We start from the raw sequence: 8,872 nt of genomic DNA, 5'->3' as shown, positions 1-8,872 counted from the left end.
CTAATTGATTTGAATGCCTCTAAAGCTAGTCTTTCCTTTAGGAGTTGATTAGGACTTGAGGAATCAAATTGATTCATCCACTTGACTTTCCTCCATGGTTAGAGGTTAACTAAGTGGGAGCAATACACAATTCTCATCACAATTGAGAAGGATAACTAGGATAGGACTTCTAGTTCTCATATCTTGCCAAGAGCTTTGTTAGTTGTTAGTTTATTTCCTTTGCCATTTATAATTCTTGTCTATAATCTCGAAAGCCCCAAAATAACTCACAACCAATAACAAGACACTTTATTGTAAATCCTAGGGAGAACGACCCGAGGTTTAAATACTTCGGTTTATAGATTTTAGGGGTTTGTACTTGTGACAAACAAATTTTTGTATGAGAGGATTATTGTTGATTTAGAGACTATACTTCGACGAGATTTCATTTGTAAAATTCTAAACCGTCAAAAATCTATTCATTAAGGAGCCTGCCAAAGATGAGGCCATTACGGCTCCCCTTTAGGTGTCCTCCTCGGGATAGCGTCATTTAAAGAACAAGGGTCAGCACAACGTTAAAAAAAATCGGAGGAGCCTGCCGAAGATGAGGCCATTACGGCTCGCCTTTAGGTTTCCTTCTCTGGATAGCGCCATTTAAAGAGCAAGGGTCAGCACAATGTAAAAAAAAAAGGGTCAGCACAACATAAAAAAACGGTCAGCACAACCTAAAAAAATGGAAAAAAACAGGTCAGCACAACGTAAAAAATAAAAAATAAAAATAACCTGAGGAGCCTGCTGACGATGCGGCCATTACAGCTCGCCTTTAGGTGTCTTCCTCTGGATAGCGTCATTTAAAGAACAAGGGTCAGCACAACGTAAAACAAAAAATCGGAGGTGCCTACCGAAGATGAGGCTATTACAGCTCGCCTTTAGGTGTCCTCCTCTGGATAGCGTCATTTAAAGAACAAGGGTCAGCACAACGTAAAAAAAATCGGAGGAGCCTACCGAAGATGAGGCCATTACGGATCGCCTTTAGGTGTCCTCCTCTGGATAGCGTCATTTAAAGAACAAGGGTCAAAACAATGTAAAAAAAAATGGTCAGCACAACCTAAAAAAATGGAAAAAAACCAGTCAGTACAATGTAAAAAAACAAAAAAAAACCGGTCAGCACAACCTAAAAAAATGGAAAAAAACCGATCAGCACAACGTAAAAAAAATCCGGAAAAAAATCGGAGGAGCCTGCCGAAGATGAGGCCATTACGGCTCCCCTTTAGGTGTCCTCCCCGGGATAGCGTCATTTAAAGAACAAGGGTCAGCACAACATTAAAAAAAATTGGAGGAGCCTGCCGAAGATGAGGCCATTACGGCTCGCCTTTAGGTGTCCTCCTCTGGATAGCACCATTTAAAGAAAAAGGGTTAGCTCAACGTAAAAAAAAACGGTCAGCACAGTGTAAAAAAAAAACCGGTCAGCAAAACCTAAAAAAATGGAAAAAAACCGGTCAGCACAACGTAAAAAAAATAACAAGAAAAAAATCAGAGGTGCCAGCCGAAGATGAGGCCATTACGGCTCCCCTTTAGGCGTCCTCCTCGGGATAGCATCATTTAAAGAACAAGGGTCAGCACAACGTAAAAAAAACGGTCAGCATAACCTAAAAAAAATGGAAAAAAAACCGGTCAGCACAACTTAAAAAAATGGAAAAAAACTGGAAAAAAAACCGGTCAGCACAACGAAAAAAAATCGGAAAAAAAATCAGAGGAGCCTGCCGAAGATGAGGCCATTACGGCACCCCTTTAGGTGGCCTCCTCGGGATAGCGTCATTTAAAAAACAAGGGTCAGCACAATGTAAAAACATTGAAAAATAACTGGAAAAAAAATCGGAGGAGCCTGCCGAAGATGAGGACATTACGGCGCCTTTAGGTATCCTCCTCTGGATAGCGTCCTTTAAAGAACAAGGGTCAGCACAACGTAAAAAAAAACCGGTCAGCACAACCTTAAAAAAAACTGGTCAGCACAACGTAACCAAAAAAAATGGAAAAAATCGGTCAGCACAACCCAAAAAAAATGGTCAGCACAACGTAAAAAAAATCGCAGGAGCCTGCCGAAGACGAGGCCATTGTGGCTCTCCTTTAGGTGTCCTCCTCTAAATAGCGTCATTTAAATAACAAGGGTCAGCAGAACGTAAAAAAAAAAATCGATCAGCACAACCTAAAACAATGGAAAAAAACCGGTCAGCACAAAGAAAAAAAAACAGGTCAGCATAACTTAAAAAAATGGAAAAAAACCGGTCAGCACAACGTAAAAAAAACCAGAAAAAAATCGGAGGAGCCTGCCGAAGATGAGGCCATTACGGCTCCCTTTTAGGTGTCCTCCTCGGGATAGCGTCATTTAAAGAACAAGAGTCAGCACAACGTTAAAAAAAATGGAAAAATCCGGTCAGCGCAACGTAAAAAAAAATATCGGAGGAGGCTGCTGAAGATGAGGCCATTACGGCTCGCCTTTAGGTGTCCTCCTCTGGATAGCGTCATTTAAAAAACAAGGGTCAGCACAACGTAAAAAAACGGTCAGCACAACCTAAAAAAAATGGAAAAAAACCGGTCAGCACAACGTAAAAAAATGCAAAAAACTGGAAAAAAACCGGTCAGCACAACGTAAAAAAAAAACGGAAAAAAAATCGGAGGAGCCTGTCGAAGATGAGGCCATTACGGCACCCCTTTAGGTGGCCTCCTCGAGATAGTGTCATTTAAAGAACAAGGGTCACCACAACGTATAAAAAATGAAAAAAAAAACAGGAAAAAAAAATCGGAGGAGCCTACCGAAGATGAGGCCATTACGGCGCCTTTAGGTATCCTCCTCTAGATAGCGTCATTTAAAGAACAAGGGTCAGCACAATGTAAAAAAAAAAACCGGTCAGCACAACCTAAAAAAAAATCGGTCAGCACAACGTAACCAAAAAAAATAGAAAAAAACCGGTCAGCACGACCCAAAAAAAAAGAAAAAAACCGGTCAGCACAACGTAAAAAAAAATCGAATGAGCCTGCCGAAGATGAGGTTCGGAGGAGCCTCCCAAAGATGAGGCCATAACGGCTTGCCTTTAGGTGTCCTGCTCTGGAAAGCGTCATTTAAAGAACAAGAGTCAGCACAATGTAAAAAAAAAAAAAAAAACCGGCCAGCATAACCTAAAAAAATGGAAAAAACCGGTTAGCACAATGTAAAAAAAAACCGGAAAAAAAATCGGAGGAGCCTGCGGAAGATGAGGCCATTACGGCTCCCGTTTAGTTGTCCTCCTCGGGATAGCGTCATTTAAAGAACAAGGGTCAACACAACGTTAAAAAAAATCGGAGGAGCCTGCCGAAAAAGAGGCCATTACGGCTCGCCTTTAGGTGTCCTCCTCTGGATAGCGCCATTTAAAGAACAAGGGTCAGCACAACGTAAAAAAAAAAAACCGGTCAGCACAACCTAAAAAAATGAAAAAAAAAACCGGTCAGCACAACCTAAAAAAATGGAAAAAACCAGTCAGCACAACGTAAAATAAACGGAAAAAAAATTGGAGGAGCCTGCCGAAGATGAGGCCATTACGGCTCCCTTTTAGGTGTCCTCCTCGGGATAGCATCATTTAAAGAACAAGGGTCAGCACAATGTAAAAAAAAAAAAACAAAAACAAAAAACAAAAAACAAAAAAAAATTGGAAAAAAAGATCCACTATCAAGAGCAACCTAGCTACAAGACATTTAGTAACCCAAAGAGGTGTCGGGCATCAATGTTCTAAGAAGGAATGTGAGCCAAGTGTCTACAGTGAATAATGTGTTGAGCACAAATAAAGTAAAAGAAAAAGAATTGCTGCACACATGACACTGAGCTAAATGTTACAAAAAAGGAAAATAAAGAGAAACAGCCATTAAGGACAAGTAAATAATGAGAGGTCATAGCAGTGTGTTAGTTGATGCTTGAAGGAGACTTTTTATGCCTAAAATCAATAAGAAGTGAGTTGTTGCATATCTGCATAAAACCCCATGAGTTACCAATAATACTTTGCTAGCATGAACATTCTCTTCCATTTCATTCTTTCTTCTTAATAAGTCTTTTCTTGCTTGGGGACAAGCAAGCTTTAAGTTTGGTGTTGTGATGACAAGTCATCTTAGCCTATTTTTACTAGTCTTTTTCTTTATTTTCATTGGGTTTTATGCACTTTCTTAAGCCATAAGTAAGCCAATTGGGTAGAATTTCATGTTTCCTTTGATTCAATCAATCATGGATAAATTGATGCATTTTCATAAGATTTTGTGCTATAATTGTCATATATTATGAAAGAGAAACAATCTCATGATTTGGAGCATAGCTTTGATGCTTTTGATTGATTGATGATAGGTGAAAAAGATTTGAAGAAGGTTGAAGAAAAGGAGATGGCAAGGGCAAAAAGGAGGACTCACGTTTGAGCTAAAGTTTGCCTTAAACTTAAGCTCAAACGTGAGGAAGAGCAAGAAAATCAACCTTGGAGGCCAAAAGCTAGCGCCAACGTTTGCCTCAAACTTGAGGTCAAACGTTGGCCACAAGCAGCAAGGAAAACCAACCCTGGAGCAAGCAAAGTTTGCGCCAACGTTTGCCTCAAAGTTGAGGTCAAACGTTGGCGCCATTTTAGCAGGGAAGAGCACTCTGTTTGAAACCTTGGTCAAGCCAACGTTTGCGCCAACATTTGCTTCAAACGTTGGGCCAAACGTTGGCCAAAAGAGATGCAATGGAGGAGCCACGTTTGAGCTCACGTTTGACCTCAAACGTTGAGCCAAACGTGGATGGCAGCACAAAGGGGCAATCTGCTAAAAAAAGTTTGAGTCAAAGTTTACCTCAAACTTTGACTCAAACTTAAATGGTTCATGGCCCGGTTCACAAGTGGGTTTCTTCCCAACACCAAGAGCAATCAACAGAGGCTATTGTCAACCCAATTCCATCAAGAGCAAGGGCCCAATTCAAGGCTTGAAGATCATTTGAAGAGAGTGTATAAATAGCTTAGAATTTAAGTTTTCAGGGGAGCTTTCCTTTTAGTTTTGCTGGGTAGTTTTGGAGAGCTTTTGATTTTGAGTTATTTTGAGATTCTGAGTCTTGGGGAAGGAGAATTGAATTCTCTTCCTCTTAGTTTTTTTGTTTTCAATTTTATTTACACTTGTCTTGAATCTTGGGTTGAAGAATTGAGGAAATTATGTCTCAATCTCACATTGAGATCTCTCTGTCTCACTTTACTGCAACTTTTGGAAATCGAATTTGGATTTGCTTCTTCTTCTGTCTGATCTTTATTTTCTCTTCAATTGTTTTCTAAAAATTGGATCTAGGAAGGCAAGTGAGATCTAGACTTGGTTATCTAGTCTTGTGGGTCCTGAGATCTGCTGGTTTCCATTTTAATTTTCTTTGATTGAATGCTTCTCCAAGTTCATTTTTCATTTCCATTTGAGATTCGGTTCATTTGAATCCATCTTCTCCTCTTTCGTTTGTTTAATTTTACTTTTCTTTGTTTAATTTCTGTAATCCCACATCCCTGATCCATTTACAATTCAAGCCATTTACATTTCTTCCACTCTAAGATTCTGCAATTTACATTTCTTGCGCTCTAAGTTTCTGCCATTTCATTTCTTGTTCTTTTAATATTCAGCACTTTTATTTTTTGTTCTCTTTAATTTACTGCAATTTACCCTTTCCCTTTTACAATTCCTGCAATTTAAGCTTCTGTCAATCACAAATCACACAACTCAACTTCTATTTGCTTGACTAAATCAACCACTAAGCTAAAATTGCTCAATCCTTCAATCCCTGTGGGATCGACCTCACTCCCGTGAGTTTTATTACTTGATGCAACCCGGTACACTTGCCGGTGAGTTTTGTGTCGGACCGTTCTCCGCACATCAAGTTTTTGGCGTCGTTGCTGGGGATTGAATTAGATTGACAATGATTAAGTAAGGTGGTGGTCTAGATTAAGCACTTTTTCTTTATTTTTCTCTATTTTTACTAAGCACATTAACTGTTTGACACATTATGTCACCTAACCCTCTAACCACATTCTAGCATTAGAATGTCCATGTTTCATTTGGTTTGTTTGTGATTTTTGCAAGTCATGGAGGCTGAGGTGCGTGAAGAGGGAGTGAGCAACAATACCCAGCCTGCAAGAAAGGTGTTGGCCTCTTACACTATCCCCAATCCAAGACATTATGGGAGCAGCATCCTCACCCCAAATGTTCAGGCAAATGACTTTGAGTTGAAGCCTCAACTAATCACCTTAGTGCAGAATAATTGTGCTTATGGAGGTGGCCCTCTTGAAGACCCTGATGAGCAGATAATTTATACGCTTTTTGGCATTATTTTTAGTATTTTTTTAGTTTGTTTTAGTTAGTTTTTATTATATTTTTATTAGTTTTTAGTTAAAATTCACTTTTCTGGACTTTACTATGAGTTTGTGTGTTTTTCTGTGATTTCAGGTATTTTCTGGCTGAAATTGAGGGATCTGAGCAAAAATCTGATTCAGAGGCTGAAAAGGACTGCAGATGCTGTTGGATTCTGACCTCCCTGCACTCGAAGTGGATTTTATGGAGCTACAGAAGCCCAATTGGCGCGCTCTCAACTGCGTTGAAAATTAGACATCCTGGGCTTTCCAGCAATGTTTAATAGTCCATACTTTGCCCGATATTTGATGGCCCAAACCGGCGTTCCAAATCAGCTCAAAACTGCCCGGCGTTAAACGCCGGAACTGGCACAAGAATGGGAGTTAAACGCCCAAACTGGCATAAAAGCTGGTGTTTAACTCCAAGAAAAGTCTCTACACATGAAAGCTTCAATGCTCAGCCCAAGCACACACCAAGTGGGCCCGGAAGTAGATTTTTATGTCATTTACGCATTTCTGTAAACCCTAGGCTACTAGTTCTCTACAAATAGGACCTTTTGCTATTGTATTTTCATCTTTAGATCTTTGAATCTTTTGATCACGTTTTGGGGGCTGGCCTCACGGCCATGCCTAGACCTTGTTCTTATGTATTTTCAACGGTGGAGTTTCTACACACCATGATTAAGATGTGGAGCTCTGCTGTACCTCGAGTATCAATGCAATTACTATTGTTCTTCTATTCAATTCGGCTTATTCTTGTTCTAAGATATCACTTGTTCCTCAACTTGATGAATGTGATGATCCGTGACACTCATCATCATTCTCCTGACAGACGCAAAAGAATCACTGGATTCTATTCCAACCTGATTGAGAACCGACAAATGATTAGCCGTGCTGTGACAGAGCGCATTGAACATTTTCACTGAGAGGACGGGACTGTAGCCACTGACAACGGTGATGCCCAACATACAGCTTGCCATGGAAAGGAGTAAGAAGGATTGGATAAAGACAGTAAGAAAGCAGAGAGACGGAAGGGACAAAGCATCTCCATACGCTTATCTGAAATTCTCACCAATGATTTACATAAGTATCTCTATCTTTATTTTATGCTTTATTCATAAATCATCCAAAACCATTTGAATCTGCCTGACTGAGATTTACAAGATGACCATAGCTTGCTTCATACCAACAATCTCGGTGGGATTGACCCTTACTCACGTAAGGTTTATTACTTAGACGACCCAGTGCACTTGCTGGTTAGTTGTGCGAAGTTGTGATAAAGAGTTGAGATTGCAATTGAGCGTACCATATTGATGGCGCCATTGATGATCACAATTTCGTGCACCAAGTTTTTGGCACCGTTGCCGGGGAATTAAATGTCCTAACTACAATTTCGCATTTGTTCCCTGCAATAACAGTGCCAAGTTTTGATCCGGTAACAACACCAAGTTTTTGGCGCCGTTGCCGGGGATTGTTTGAGTTTGGACAACTGACGGTTCATCTTGTTGCTTGGCTTAGGGATTTTTCTTCAGAGTTCTTAAGAATGAATTCTAGTGTTTCAAGGTGATGTTCTTATCATCAATGACTTCTAGTGTTTCAAGGTGATGTTCTTATCATCACCAAAGCTGATTGATCTTCATCAATTTAGCTCTTGAATGCAATGTCCTGTTGAAGCTTGGCTAGCCATGTTTAATTCCTTTAGACTAAAGCTTTAGACTAACATTGCATGATTCCTGGAATTCTCATTAAGAATTTTGATATCCTTATTTTCTTTCAATTTTTGAAAAAATCCAAAAAAAAAATACAAAATCATAAAAAACCAAAGAATTGTATGTTTCTTCTTGAGTCTAGTGTCTCATTTTAAGTTTGGTGTCAATTGCATGTTTCTATTCTTCTTACATTCATGCATGTGTCTTCACTAATCTTCAAGTTGTTCTTGATGATTTCCTTACTCTGATCTTTAAATTCTCTTGACTTGAGTGTTTTGTTGTTTCTCATATGCATTCTCAATTTGTTAGTGTCAATAGTATACAAACTTCTAAGTTTGGTGTCTTGCATGCATTGTTTATTTGATCTTAGTTTCATTTTGATTATTCCTCATTATTAAAAATCTAAAAAAATTTTAATTTGTGTCTTTTCAAGTCAATAATACAGAGAATTGAAGATTCAGAACATTCAGCAGAGGAATTACACAGAAAAAGGCTGGGCGTTCAAAACGCCCAGTGAGGAAGGAAAACTGGCGTTTAAATGCCAGCCAGGGTGCATGGCTGGGCGTTTAACGCCCAAAAGGGGTGAGTTTTGGGCGTTAAACGCCAGAATGTATACCATTCTAGGCGTTTAACGCCAGGATGGCACAAGAGGGAAGATTTTGTTTTTAACTCAAATTTTTTTTCAAGTTTTCAAAATTTTTCAAAATCAAATCTTTTTCAAATCAAATCTTTTCAATCAAATATTTTTCAAATTCAATTTCTTTCTATTTTCAAAGATACTTGCTATCAATTAATGATTTGATTCAACATTTCAAGTATGTT

The sequence above is a fragment of the Arachis duranensis genome, unplaced genomic scaffold (assembly GCF_000817695.3).
Source record: "Arachis duranensis cultivar V14167 unplaced genomic scaffold, aradu.V14167.gnm2.J7QH unplaced_Scaffold_37648, whole genome shotgun sequence".
Taxonomy (NCBI): Eukaryota; Viridiplantae; Streptophyta; class Magnoliopsida; order Fabales; family Fabaceae; genus Arachis; species Arachis duranensis.
Note: the sequence above shows the minus strand (reverse complement) of the source record.